The sequence below is a fragment of the Diabrotica undecimpunctata genome, chromosome 4 (genome assembly GCF_040954645.1).
Source record: "Diabrotica undecimpunctata isolate CICGRU chromosome 4, icDiaUnde3, whole genome shotgun sequence".
Lineage (NCBI taxonomy): Eukaryota > Metazoa > Arthropoda > Insecta > Coleoptera > Chrysomelidae > Diabrotica > Diabrotica undecimpunctata.
Genome location: NC_092806.1, coordinates 65942768 through 65957958, shown reverse-complemented (window position 1 = coordinate 65957958; position 15191 = coordinate 65942768). Strand labels below are relative to the sequence as shown.

The 15191-nt window shown below is 30.8% G+C and overlaps 2 protein-coding genes across 6 annotated transcripts in view; one reads left to right on the top strand and one right to left on the bottom strand.

The window, feature by feature from the left end:
• Positions 1-15191, top strand: part of LOC140439614 (uncharacterized) — a 1046430-nt gene that overhangs the window by 359149 nt on the left and 672090 nt on the right. The window lies entirely within an intron of this gene.
• Positions 1-15191, bottom strand: part of hdly (hadley) — a 359652-nt gene that overhangs the window by 105435 nt on the left and 239026 nt on the right. Inside the window, exon 1 of one of the 3 annotated variants that reach the window (XM_072529639.1) lies at positions 10772-10958. The exons of the other annotated variants lie outside the window; for them this stretch is intronic. The gene's annotated coding sequence lies outside the window, so the exon portion shown is untranslated. Of the gene's footprint in view, positions 1-10771; positions 10959-15191 lie in introns of those variants that run through there. 3 annotated transcript variants of the gene reach the window in all.

Genomic DNA, 15191 nt, shown 5'->3' with positions numbered 1-15191 from the left:
AGTTTTTGGACAGTATTAAAATCTATTTCCAGATTCTTTTGAATAATCTGTCACCTCAATTGATCCTCTCATAGAGATTTCATTATTATTGTAGATTATTTGTCTAGAACAAAGACCAAAATTCTTTGATACTTAATGTCTGTAAGTAAATATTTTCTTTTAGCCATTATTTCTGTTCCAAAATATTGCTTGATATAAATATGAATTTTTTTATAGTTGGATTTTAGTTGTCCAGAAAAAATATATATCATCCCTATACAAACCATAATTTACTTTTATAATCTGAATTGGAGAACGTAAAACACTTTTTATTGTCGATAATAATAGTACTGTTAATGGTTAATATCAGGAAAGATGTTTCCCGAGACTGACGGTTTCCTACTTGCCATTCAGGATCAGGTTATTCCAACTAAAAATACCTGAAATATATTGTTAAAGATCCTCAAGTCCAAAATGACAAATGCCGATATGGATGCCAAGCCCAAGAAACCATCCAACATCTTACCGGTGGCTGCCAGGCGTTTCTCGGTACTGATTGTAAAGAACGCCATGACTCAGTGGGAAAGATTATCCTACCAGAACTACCTGACAAACTGGGACTTCTCCAAACCGACCATCTTCCTTAATATCAATACGACCCTGACATAATGCTTGAAAATGACATCTACAACCCGATCTCATGCTAGTTAATCAACTTACTAGGCAAACAACACTAATGGCGATATTCAACATCAACAGTTTACGTGTTAAATACAAAGAAAAGATCGCCAAGTACTGAGATCTAGAAATACAAAACAGGACACAGTGGAGAACTAAAAGTACCCAGACAGTATCTATTATTCTATCTACTACTAGTTTTATTCTTAAAAACCTCCTAAAGAACATAAAACAGCTAGGTCTAAACGAACATCTCTATAAGGCCATGCAGAAAGCTGTACTCCCCGTGACGTCCACATGTGTACGAAAATTTTTGGGAGATACTTCAGCACATCAAGTTATCTAGGACCGATAACACGGGAAGTGTCCCACGTATCTGGGATAAGTGAATTTTCTCCTTAGAGGAAATGTGAGCTATATGGCTAAATCTGGGTGTTGGAAAAATTATTTCGGCGCAAAGCGCAACATAATCCACGCATTCTGTTCAGCTCATCTTAAGTGTGTTTTGTACCTTACGTCTTTTGGAATTTGAAAGTTTTTTTAAAGTAAATTCCTTTATTTTCTTTTTAACAGTTTCTAAGTTCTGAATCTTCTAGTTAATTTATGTATGACGCACCAACACAGTTTGTTTGTAAAACAAAACAATATTTTACTCACTGCTCTTAGTCTTGCACTGTTACCAAATTAAAACACGGTTTTCCTTTTCCACGTTCAGCCATTGTTCTAGAAATTGTCACTGGTGATGTGTCTTGGATACGAAAAAGCTTTACAATTTGACGTTTAAGCAACTATCCAATCAAGCGAAACCTAATCTTACGAATTTCTAATTTCTATGCGATTCCAGCATATAAGTGTCAACATAAACTCTAATTTAAATTTAAATTTGTTTATTTTAGAAATTAGATTGTATAGCAATTATTCTGAATTCTACATCTACATTGCTAAAAAATTTCTCAAAACTTGCGACGTACGTTATTTTCTCATTGTAATCAACTTTTCATAACGGCATTTAATGTTTCGTCTCTTTTGGTTAATTAAAAGTTAACAAAGCTAAAATGTAATGTAAGAGAATCATTATTATTCCCCAAATATACTAAAATTAAAATAAACTAAGGCTACGAATAGTTTAAATCTGTTTAGGTCAGTAGATTATATTTTACTCAATTTAATATGCTGTGTAGACTATACTCAATTATAACTTTATGTTTATTAAAGTGGCTTTAAATTAAACTATTTAATTAATCCTAAAATAAACCTGACAAGGAAAGTAAAAAGTTACTCTTTAAATAAATATTTATTTTCTTATACGTGTTTGTTTTTGCACCAAATTTAGTCATAGTTATTTTCTATTTTTGATGGGAATTAATCACTATTGCAGCTGCAAATACGCCTGAAAATATTTTGAGGTTTCGATTTCCTCTTCTATAATTACCTTTATATCCAGCTTTATATTTTTTTGTGTTTTGAAAACTATTTCCGAAATTGAAATCAAAACGTTAAAATAAATGTATTTTCTCTACTGAAATTGTCCTTAATTAGTGCTATAAGAAAATACTTTGAGAATCATAAGAATAGCGAGTTTACGAACCTCTGGCAAAAAACCCTAAAATAAATAAAAATAAAGAGCTTTGTGGTCCAAATTAATAAAACTGGAGATGCAAGGATATTACAATTACAGGGATAATTATAATAAGGATTTGAAAGATTAAGAAAATAAAATGGACAGCAACTTTAAAATATTTTAGTACCAATGTATGGCTACATTTTATTGGAATACATATTTAATTTTTTTTGTGTAGATCTTGAAATACAAATTTACTTTTGGTTCTTTTGACAACTACGACAGTACATATGTATTATAATTTAGTCATTTGTGTCCGCTTTACGATATAGGTCTTCTCTATAAATTTCCCAGATTATGTATCTGGTACTGTTGCTACACAGTTATCATTTATTCTGTTTAGATACTCTGTCCATCAGGTAGGTGTCGTCCTGGGAATCTTTTGGTCTATCTGTCTGTGATCTGCCCTACCCATTTAATTTTGTCTATCTTCTCTACAATGTCCTCTAGCTTTATTTTCGGGTATCTTCATTTCTTTTGCGTTAAATGTGAGTTTAAACATAAATCTTTCCATTTTCGTTTGTGCTCCTGTTAATTTTTTTACGGATAATTATGATAGGAGTCGAGGGGTCTCCGTTCCATATGTAAGAACTGGTAGTTTGCATGTTTTAGAATATCTTTGCACTATTTAGAATAAAGTTACCCTTAAATACATTTCTGAGCCTTCCATAGCTTGCATATCTTAAATTTATTCTCCTGGAAATTTCACATGTTTGATTGTCTCTTGCCTAAGGTTGTTAATATTCTGAAGCTATTTTGTTGTGGCATTTTAAAGTAATTACTATTTTAATAGAAATAAGCCACAATTGAAGGTTAAAATAGGTTTATTGTCATTTCAATTTCAATTTCGGGAATCGTTCTCAAAATACAAATATTAATAAATTTAAAAAAATTTGTTTTTTGTTACTTGGTGACAAATTCTTCTAATAACTTAATTTTATCTGACTCATTTATATTAACAATATTCAGACATATATTTTACATTTTGAAGTAGACGACTTTAAAATGATATTGTCAATATTGCTGAGTTACGTTCCTGGGACGACTTTATTGTAAGATAGTTCATTCAATTACATGAAATCAACTTTAACTTGAGAGTATCCGTCAGAAAAAAAAATCATAGCATGTAATTTATCTTTAAAAAGACAACCACATGCCATGATGACAGCAACATTCTTCTGTTAGTGATTCCATAGTAAATCATGAGGAAAAATCCAGGAAAAAAAACCTCATAATACTATCGCGACATGGTACTTGGTGTTACATTTAGTTTACTCTCAATAAACACCAAATTCTGATTTTATATGCTTGTAATTTGAACAACATAAATGATGTATTCTTGATATGTTACTGACTTTAATAGTGATATTATCTTTTTATTAACTTACTCTTTTAATGTGGCTTACCAGATCCTACTGCATTCTACCAAGTAATTTGCGACACAATTGGTCTTATTTAGCATAATTATAGCCGCTTCCTTGCTTTTTCGCTTTTTTACTATATGTTTCTTTTAGGACTGTACTTGAATCATTTCAATAAAACCTATGTTTATTTTCCCATGCGTGTTTACATATTGATACAAGATTGATGTTCACTTATTCTAAAATTTAATGGCCTTGATGTTTCACCTATATAAAACTGATCGCATTCACAATATATTTTATACACACAATTCTTTGTTCTTTCTTGTTGACTGTTAGGTTTAGATGTTAACAGATGGTAAGAAATGTTTTTCCTCTAAGAACAAATTTTCCTTTAAACAAGAAATTTTAGCTCTATCGTATAAGAGTTTATTAATTCCCTTTTTAATATTGATATTGTGATTTGATTTGTAATTTAAATATCTGTTGTTTATGTTGGTTTTTTAGAGCCGTCGTAAACAAATGTGTTATTGCTAATATGATCGCCAGCGTTCGATAATCGGACAGGGTACTGAAAGAAGAAGAAGTATTGGTTTTATATACACCTGAGTCTAATATCCAGTATCTCATATAATATATAGATTATAGTGTTTCACCATCTATGTGTGTGTTCTTATCTTCGCAGCCTGATATTTTTAGAGCGTATTCCAAAACTATATCCGTAAATAGCTTTGGTGAAGTATTTTTGCGATGTTATGAATATCTACCATAGTTGTTGCATGTTATAGACATGTTAGAGGCAAAAATTATTTTAACATGTCAAATGTATTAACAAAACCCATAAAGCTTAGCGCACTAGATGGTTTGCATAAAATTAACGAAATATGGAGGACAAATATCGTGATTAAGAACGAGAAGAGAAGTATCTTTACTGATGTATAATGTCTAAATCATGGAAGAATCTATATTTCTATATCTACTACCAGATTTGCCTATGGCAAGTGCGATCTTGCGGAAACTTTCTCAATTAGGTGGATTATATATTATATATATATATATATATATATATATATATATATATATATATATATATATATGTATATATATATATATATATATATATATATATATAGATGTCTTCCCACCCAAAGATTTGTTTTAGTTATGCACTTACAAACAGTTCAAAGATTCATTTTTATTTATGCAGATAGTTGTACTGTACACCTTGTAACGATCGTCATACATTTATTTTTCAAAAGGTTTTTAGTTAACCGGCACTGTTAGAATATAAGATTTTTGTTTTCCATGTGATTCATTGAAACAATATATGTCGGCAATATAAATTTTAATAACAACATAGTAACTACCAAAGTGAGTAATAAAGATAACGCTGTGTTTAAACTGAACACGGCTGTAATACAATGGTTAAACTATTATTTTATTTAAAAACAATATTTGTGGGGCACTTTATCATCTCATAAATTTACCAGGGTGTGTCATAGGCATATAGACGTCACTATATATCGACAATGCTAAAATATGCACCGATGTGTAAAAAACATTAATTTTAGTTGCTGACAAAATGCTGTTTTTATGGGATAGTGTTATATTTTCCGGTTGAGTTAAAAATAAATTATGTAATAAATAATTCAGGTAACGCTAAACATAGATTTATAGTTTTTGTGTAAAACTAATACACGTTCGTATATGTTATTTAATGACAAAATCCCAATATCGGAGCAATAACTATAAGAGCACATCGAGGCTTGTAATATGGATCGGGCCATTTTATTTTAAAAACCTACTCACTCAACACCATACAAATACCATTCTCCAAAAATACAAAACGGTAATTATATTTGTCAAGCAATTTATACATCTAAGTGAACCAAATAAACGTAAGATACCATTTAGTTTAATTTTTGTATTAGCTTGTGTATAATATTGGCCAAAAATCTACAGAATGTAGAAAATTGAAGTGTATAAGTAAATAAAATTGTATGTATGAATAAATCTATGAATGAATAAAATGTATGAATAAATGTATGAATGTATGAATAATGAATAAATAAAATTGTGAATGAATAATAAAATATATGAATAAATAAAATTATATATTCATGGCACAGCAAAAGGAACCTTAAGCAAATTTGAACTATAAAATTAATATAAGTGAGACTTACTTAGAATACAAGATGGTATGGGTTTAAAACACTGTTCTAGATTAACCGGTACGATTGACGAGTAGCCAAAAAACGAGATAAATTAGAAAAAAGGTAAACAGATGGATAGATGTATATCAATAAGAATAGAGATTCTGGTAAAGTAGCATAAATTTTTGTTTTTAAATACCCCAATAAGAAAAAGTCTAGAAGTGTTAAATACGGTAACCTAGGTAACCAATACATCATCTGTCTCCTACCTATCCAACGAGCGGGAAAAGTTTCGTTTAAACATTGTCGCACAGTTAGAGCAAAGTGTGAAGGAGCTCTTTCATGTTGAAATACAGATACAGAAATACAGCAAATATTCAGAAAAGTAGATAATAAATGAAAAAAAGCTACCAATACAAAAAAACTAAGCAAAATAGAATATTTACAACAGAATTTTAAACTGGATCAAACTTAGCAGTAATAAAACTTATGGGCAGAATACAACAAAAAAATAGTAAGCGTTATTGAAATGCGAAGATTGTGTAGAATGTCTAGACGAGAAACAGTTAGAAATGGACAAAAATAAATAAAATTATCGGGGCAGCAATATAGAAGGTACGTTAAAAACACTAATGGAACAAATGAGCACCATGCTAAAGCTACTCACAATTGTTATCGCACAATCTCAAAATGAATAAGTTCATGACAATAGCGGTTTCTAACGCCAACTGACTAGCACAATATGTCTATGAGGACAAAACTTATATTACAAATCACAATATTGACATAATGTTAATATCTGAAACTTATTTTACAACTCACATTAAGTACTATTTAAATGGGAATAAGCCACAATTAAAGGTTAAAATACGTTTATTGACGTTTCAATTTCCACTTCGGAAATCGTTCTCAAAATACAAACATTAGTAAATTAAACAAATTTTGTTTTTTGTTACGTAGTGAAAAATTCTTGTAATAATTTAATTTTATCTGACTCATCTATATTGACAATTCAGACATACATTATACATTTTAAAGTAGACGACCTTAAAATGATATTGCCAATATTGTTGAGTTGCGTTCCTGGGACGACTTTACTTATAAGAGAGTTCATTCAATTACATGAAATCAACTTTAACTTGAGTATATCCGTCAGAAAAGATCATAACATCTAATTGGTCTTTAAAAAGACAAATACATGCCATGATGACAGTAAAATTCTCCTGTTAGTGATTCCATAGTAAATCATGAGGGAAAAACCAGGAAAAAAAACCTCATAATACTATCCCGACATGCATTTAGTTTATCTTCAATAAACACCAAATTCCGATTTTATATGTTTGTTATTTAAAAAACATAAATGATGTATTCTCTATATGTTATTGACTTACCTATACTGGTATTTTCCTTTTAATTTTTTAATTTGTTTAATTTACTAATGTTTGTATTTGAGAACGATTTCCGAAGTGGAAATTGAAACGTCAATAATTGTATTTTAACCTTTAATTGTGGCTTATTCCCATTTAAATAGTAATCAATTTAAAATGCCACAAGAAAATAGCTTCAGAACAATATTACAACTCAAAGTTACATCAAAATTCCAAACTACTTGATATAATATTATACAAAGAATTAAGATAACACCGCACATGGAGGAACTGCAATTATAATTAGATCATCGATACGGCATCATAAAATAAATAAATTTCGTAAAAACTATATACAACTAGCAACTAATTTTATCATAGATAACTGGAATGGCCCACTGACTTTTGGTGCCATTTACAGTACAGAAGGGCAGACGATAAACAAACAGCAATATCAAGAGTTTTTCAACACACTCAGAAATATGTTTCTTGCATTAGACCAAGCAACCCCCAATTAAATATACTTCTAAATAATTATAAAGATAATAGAATTCAGTATTACCTGAAAAACTTTCAGTAAGGGAAATCAACGATTTCTCACTTTAAAAGGCAACACAAAAATGGAATCGATATTAATTAACCAACCCTCTTATAAAAATAGGTAATGGAAGATGGGCTAGGAGCAACAAAGAAAATCTGGACATAACAAACGAGACCCAAAAATTTTTATAATCACCGTATTAACTTCTACAACAAACTACCATTGGAAAATTTACTACCAAAAAAGGATACCAGAAGATACAATCAGACATGAACCCTAAAAAGTTTCCTGCTACGACTTGATCACCGCTAAATTCCTCAAATAACTCTCCAAAAAAGGAATTCTGTACTTGACATAGATATTCAATGCAATCCTAAGAACGGGATAATAAGCCATTCCTTTAAAATTTGTACAAATTATTGAAGTACCCAAGCCAGGTAAACCTACAGAAGACATTAAATCATATAGCCGTATTAGGCTACTGCCGATGATGTCAAGCGTTTTTTTAAAAACTACTGATTGATAGGTTACAACCACTTCTCGCAGAACGCCAACTAATACCTAACCACCAGTTTGGATTCATACAACAACATGCCACTACTAAGCAAATACATAGTCTTTAATTTTATTTATAAAGCTCTAGAGAAAAAATATTGTTCAGCAGCCTTTTTAGATATTTTTTAAGCTTTTGAGTTTGATACACTAGTCTACTCTACAAACTTGGAGAAGTCCTTCTCTTAAATTATTTCCGTATATTTAAGTTCTACCTCCATGACTGGGATTTCCTAGTAAGACATTGACAGTTAACAGTTAAATAGTGCGAATGGGGAAAAAGTGACTACCGAGGGTACCCTAAAATTAAAGAAATAATAAACGACGCTAGTGGAGACGATTTTATTAATCCAATTAGCGCATTACTTTGTTAATCGTAGTAGTAGTTTTTTTTTATCTAGTAGGCATCTAACACTGTTTCTCTGCAATAATAATAATTTTGGTTAACTCTCGGGATATTAGTAGTCCACGCGGATTTGTTTTTTAATTGGATATTTTCTGTAGAAGCCTATTTTTTGCTGGAATAAATCCAGGATGTATCTTGTATTAACAATCACGATATGCGTCAGTGGTTAAACCTGGTGTTAACTTTTTATTTAACAAAATTTGAAAAAATCGAAAATTTTTGCTTTTTGCAAAAATTATTGTTTTTTTTTACGTTTAAAAAACGAAAAAGCTCCTTTTTTTCATTTAACATATCTAAGGCTAGCTAGAAATTTAAAATTTAATGGATATTGTTTAAAAAATAGCAATAATTGGGAAAAAAAGTGATAAAAAAATTAAGTGTCTCCTATAAGTTTTTTCGACCCCTTAAACATAACTTACAGCGTTAATATTCCGCGTAAAAAAACTTTATAGTACGATTGATACACGTGCTAAATTTCGTTACGATTGGTGTAACAGTTTTTGCATAATAATTTTTCAAACTAGGGTCTACAAAAAAATTGCAAATTTTCAAAATTATGCTGAGCCCAAAATAAGATCTTTAAATAGTCGAAACTGTGTTTACTTGTAAAGAAAAACTCAAGCTTTCAAACACAATTTTGAAAAATTTAAATCAGTCAACTAGTTTTTAAATATTAAAAAATATTTGCCTTATTAAAAAACAAAACATATTTTTTTAATTTTATTTAATACATTATGAGTTATTATAAAACTGCAGAAATAAATAAATTTTAATGCATAAATTATATTTTTACTAAAAGTGACAATTAACTTTATAATAATTTTTTATTGCAAATTTTTCATTTTGCAATTAAAATAGGTGTTTAAAAACGTCATATTTAAAATCCTTTTTCGAAACACCAGTTAAAAAGAAGACCAAAATCAGATGACAGGAAGCCGAACAAATGCAATTTTTGAGGCGCGTTGTGATTTTGAACTCGCAGACTCACTTTTTATGCATTTTGTTACGAGACGCATCATACCAAAATTTTTATATAAAAAGTACTTGACAGGCAAGGGTATTTGTTTAAAAACGAGTCATCGATCACTTATGGTTGGGCTGCAAATATGTGGGCAACTTTAAAATTCGATATTTCGGCAACCAATTAAATGATTGATTTTTTTTTTAAAGAAGCGTCTTTCTGTATATAAGTATATTTTGAAATTAGTATGTTTAAAAGTTATTTTATTTATGAATAAAGGAAAAAACTATTTTTAAATTTAAAAATATCCTATGCTCTCCTATTTGACCGATTTCAATTAACCAAAGTGCGCTTAAAAGCTTTAGCCTTTCTTAACATGTAAAAAAAATGAAAAAAAAGTTGACATTTTAGACTATTTAACGTGCTTATTTTGAGCCCAGCATAATTTTGTAAATTTGCATTTATTGGCATATATCGTGATAATTGATAAAAGGTACATCTTGAAGTGATTCCAGCAAAAAAATATACTGCTACGGAAAATGTCCTTTATGGTCTGTTTTCCGACAGATCCCGTCTGGACTATTAAGTGGAAATATCACAATAAGTGGTAAAAAGTATTGACCAAAGAAGATAACAAGGTAATGAAAAGGAATTAGAGGACATTTACCATAAAATCTTACAAGGAATAAAATTTGTTTGCTCTCGCGACTAGTTCTCGATCATTTTCAATAAAAAACAAATAGAAAAACTGCAAAAAAAACTAAGTTTTTGCATAATTTTCAATAGTTGAAACACTGTGAAAGCAATTAGACAATGAATTTCTTTTGGTAGTAGTATTTACTAGGTTTTTCAAATGATTTTTCGGTTTTGGTTCAATGGGTAATAAACTATAAACAACTTACCAATTTATTTTAATTATTGTATTATTGGTTGTTTAATATTAAGCTATATCCCTAACTTATGCCTCGCAGTTTATATATACGTATCTATGAACAATATTTTTTTGTAATCAATATAAATACCCTACATTTTTTAATCACTAAATTTTTTAATATTATTACAAGGTCTGGTTTTATTCATACATAAATTTCTTATCTAAGGTTATTCACACCCATAAACATAAAACATCCGAATATTCATTTCTACATTTACCTTTTACTATTTGCAGATCCGCTTTCGTCACAAACACAAAACCCACGAATACAATTTTCGGTACAATAATTATTATTACTGAATATTATTAGAGAACCATCGACCGTGGTTCCAGAGTGCGAACTGTGACTACACACTAGACACACATTAGACTATCTGCGGAATTTAAATACGAACATGAGTGTAAAAGGTTCAATCAGCGAGTTTTCCAAAAATACGTCACCGCGAACTTAGTAACGGCATGTACTATATTGAAAGTAGTATGTCACGATTACCTTTAAGCTTTCAATGGTGATTTACTGTCGTAACAGGACCGTACAGCTGAAAATGAGCAAGAATCCTGTAACGTTCTACACAATTACAATTATCATGTCTTATAGAGTTAATACTAACAATGATTCTTCGTATTCATGTTAGTTGTATTGATAAATGAGGTCACAGATATACAAAGTTATATTAATTGCCTTTTGATTTAATAAGTTTTCAGCTCATAATGTCATCATAGCTTGAACGCTATATCTAGTAAATACCTGTCTAGTGTGTTCTCAGATTCATATATAATCTGTGCTTTGAAAATCTCTTAAAGATATACTTTGTTTTACTCTATTCATGACATGTTTTGCTCGATTTGGAGCGCATCAGTTAGTAGTAGCTAGAAACAAACAGAAACATCTAGAACAAACATCTACAATGGCAATATTTTAGTTTAAGCTACTATTTTGTGATTACCGCCACCTGAGATTTTCTATGGGGTTACCTCAAGTCAGTTGTTTATAAAACTCAACCTGCATTACTTGGGGAATTGCGAAAAAGAATTGCGCAAGCATGTCGCGCTATTACTAAAACAATATTTCCCAAAGTTCGTGAAGAATTTGAAAATAGGCTGTATTATTGTTTACAAAACAACAAAACCCACTTTGAACATTTACTTAATTGACATTTTTAACAAATTTGTAGTTCAACAAAAATCTCATTAAAATTTCTATTTAAGCCAAAGTTTCACAATTATTGCTTCAACCTGTATAATTATTATTTATATCATTATCATCATAAGTTTCTCGACAATCTGTTGTGGATCTTGGCCTGCTCACAAAGAAGTCGCCACTCCTGTCGATTCCTGGCAACTTCCCTCCATCTTTTAACTCCTAGAATCTGTAGGTCTTCTTCCACATCATCAATACATCTTATTCGTGGTCATCCTCTGCTTCTTGTGCCCGCTGGTTTTGAAAATGTTAATCCTTTGGTGTATTCGTGATCTGACTTCCTAGCAATGTGTCCAGCCCATCTAAGTCTCTGCACTTTAACGAATTTCACAATATCTGGATTGGTTTATAACTGATATAGTTCAAAGTTGTATCTTCGACGCCATAGCCCATTTTCATCTACGGCCCCAAAAATCTTTCTAAGAATTTTTCTTTTAAAAATACCAAGAAGTCTTTTATCATTTTGAGATAAGATCCACGTTTCAGCCCCATATATCAAAACTGGTCTTATTAAGGTCCTGTATTTTTATTTTTTAAATGTTTCTGGAGGCCGGAACAGTTCTGTTTGCTATTGCTATGCGTCTTTTTATTTCGTCGCTTGTCGTGTTTGTTGCGTTTACTGGCGATCCAGGATATGTAAATTCTTTGACTTGCTCAAAGGTATGGTTGTTAATTTGAATTCTTTGTTGGATATTTCGAGGGTTTTTAGAAACCAACATATATTTGGTTTTTTCCTCGTTTACCACAAGTCCTAATTCACTTGCTGCGTCCGCAAGCCTGGTAAAACACTGCACCATGTCTCTCATACTTCTGCCCACTATAACTATATCGTCAGCGAATGCGAGAATTTGCGTCCATCTATTAAAAATAGTTCCATTCATTCTAATATTTATTGGTCCGATTGCCTTTTCCAAGGCAATATTATAGAGCAGACACGCCAGCGCGTCCCCCTGTCTTAGACCAATATTAATGTCATTTATATCATTGGATAGCATTTTTTAGCTTTTCAATGATGTATCACAAGTATGGGTTTGCAATTTAAACTTTTTTGGTTGTGGTGGATAAGGCCTAGGGGGTTGATGGAGGTCAGTTCTCTTTCATATCATTTTAATTCCCCCTTACTATTCTAGAAACGGTTTTAAGAATTTTTCGATATGAGCTTTTGTTTGTGAGATATAGCCCATTGTAAGTTTTAAAATTTGACCTACTATATGTACATCAAGTAATTACCTATATAATTTGTTGGGGTTCGTTTATTAAAATCAGAATACTGTTGTTTAGTCAATTTTAAGCGACTAAAGATATTTGATATTAACAGAGTGTTATTTTTGTGATATTTAATAGTGAATGATTTTATCACATATGCAATCAATTTGTGATTATAGATCAGTCAAAAATTAAATATAGACCATTTATACTTCAACGAGAAGAGTTTTACAGTAAATTTCTACAATTAAAGCGTTCGGACAACTAACGGTCTATGATATAAGTTGACATTTTCAAGAAAAGGTAAGTTTGAACATGTTTATTTCGTAAAATTTTATGAGCGAAGTTGTAACGTAGACCATTATTTTACAAACGAAAGTATAAATCGTTTTTTGAAATAATTTTATAAACAAAAATTATTATTCTAATTCTATAAGTGGGTAGAACAGTTGCATCTATTTTTCCATCTCTTCTTCTTTTTAGTTCCTCCATTCTGATACATTTTGTTAAAAACGCCGACTTTTTATTTTACTTTATTTTATTTTTAATGCCGATTTAGATTCTGCTACATTTAGAGCTGATGGTGAAAGAGATATCGAAACACGTCCTATGTGTTAAAAAATACCGATTGGTTTTACAATTTGTACTTTTACTTAGAGTTAATAATTGTATTATCTTACAAACCACATTAGAGATATACTTTTCATTATGAAAACAACAGGACATAAAAAATAATATTTATATTTTTAATGTAACTTGGATTAATGAGGGTCATTTTGTAGAAAGAGTTTGGAAAAAAAAAATATAAAAACAGCTCAATAAGCATTTTTACAAGGATATTCAACTGATCTACAGGAACCAACCGGTAAGGGTCGAGGATCGTTCATAAAGTACAAAATATTAATGTTTTGTATTTTGAGAACGATTTCCGAAGTGGACATCGAAACATCAAAATAAACTTATTTTAAAGTAAAATTCGCTTAGATTCGCTGACGACGTAGTGATTAGCGAGCACATTCGAGGAACTGCAAATTATGATGGGGAACTAGCAGCCAGCTCCCAATACGTTGGTCTAAAAATGAATATGAAAAAAACAAAAATAATGACAAACACAGATGACCCCAGACGTATAAGTATAAATGGCAGTGAGATAGAACAAATCCAGGAATATATCTACCTAGGCCAAATCCTGAGACTTGACAAAGAGAACCAAAGTGCGGAAATTACTAGAAGAGCAAGACTAGCATGGGCAGGATTTGGAAAACTTAGTTGGATACTTAAGAACCGCAAAATACCCCAATACTTGAGGAGCAAAGTTTTCAACCAATTCATCCTTCCTATCATGACATATGGATGTCAAACCTGGACCCTAACCAAGGGAAACATGAATAAACTAGCAACAACAGAAAAAACAATGGAAAGAGCAATGTTAGGTATACGACTGTCAGATAAAAAGAGGAACGACTGAGTAAGTTGAGATCCAAAACAAAAGTCGAGGACATAGCAACAAAAATTGCCAAACTTAAATGGAGCTTCGCGGGCTACACTGCTAGACAAAAAGACTAACGTTGGAATACTACAATACAACATTGGAGACCTTACGAAAGTAAACGACCAAGAAGAAAACCACAGATGAGATGGGTTGATGATATTAAAAGAATAGCCGGAACAAATTGGAAATATGTTGCTCAGAATAGAGACCGATGGAAGGAGTTGGGAGAGGCCTATGTCAAAACATGGACGACAGAAGGCTAAGAAGAAGAAGAAAGTAAAATTATGAGTTATTCCCAATAAAAATAGTTACTTTTATTTGTTTACAGTAGTCATTTGGTTTTTGATGTTCTGGTCTAGTTTTTGCACCATCTGTCATGATAGATCTGATAGCTGCCTCGTGGATTTTTTTTTCAATCGTAATACCAATAGCTTTATTCCTACAATATTATACTGCTTAATTCCTACAATGTTATATTGCTTAGATGCTGTAAGTTTTGTTGATCTTGTTTATTCTCCTACTGTCGCCTCAACATCGCCAAGACCTGTGTGCGTTTATATTTTGTGTCAGCAAATTTATGACATCTTTCATTTTGGTATAGACAAATGATTTTAATAATTCATTACAAAATGTGAACTCAGTTTATTAAACTCAGTATACTTAACAGTTATTATGCTTTGACACAGATGGAATCCATACAGAACCTGCCTGATCTAAAACTTTCCAAACATATTCCTGA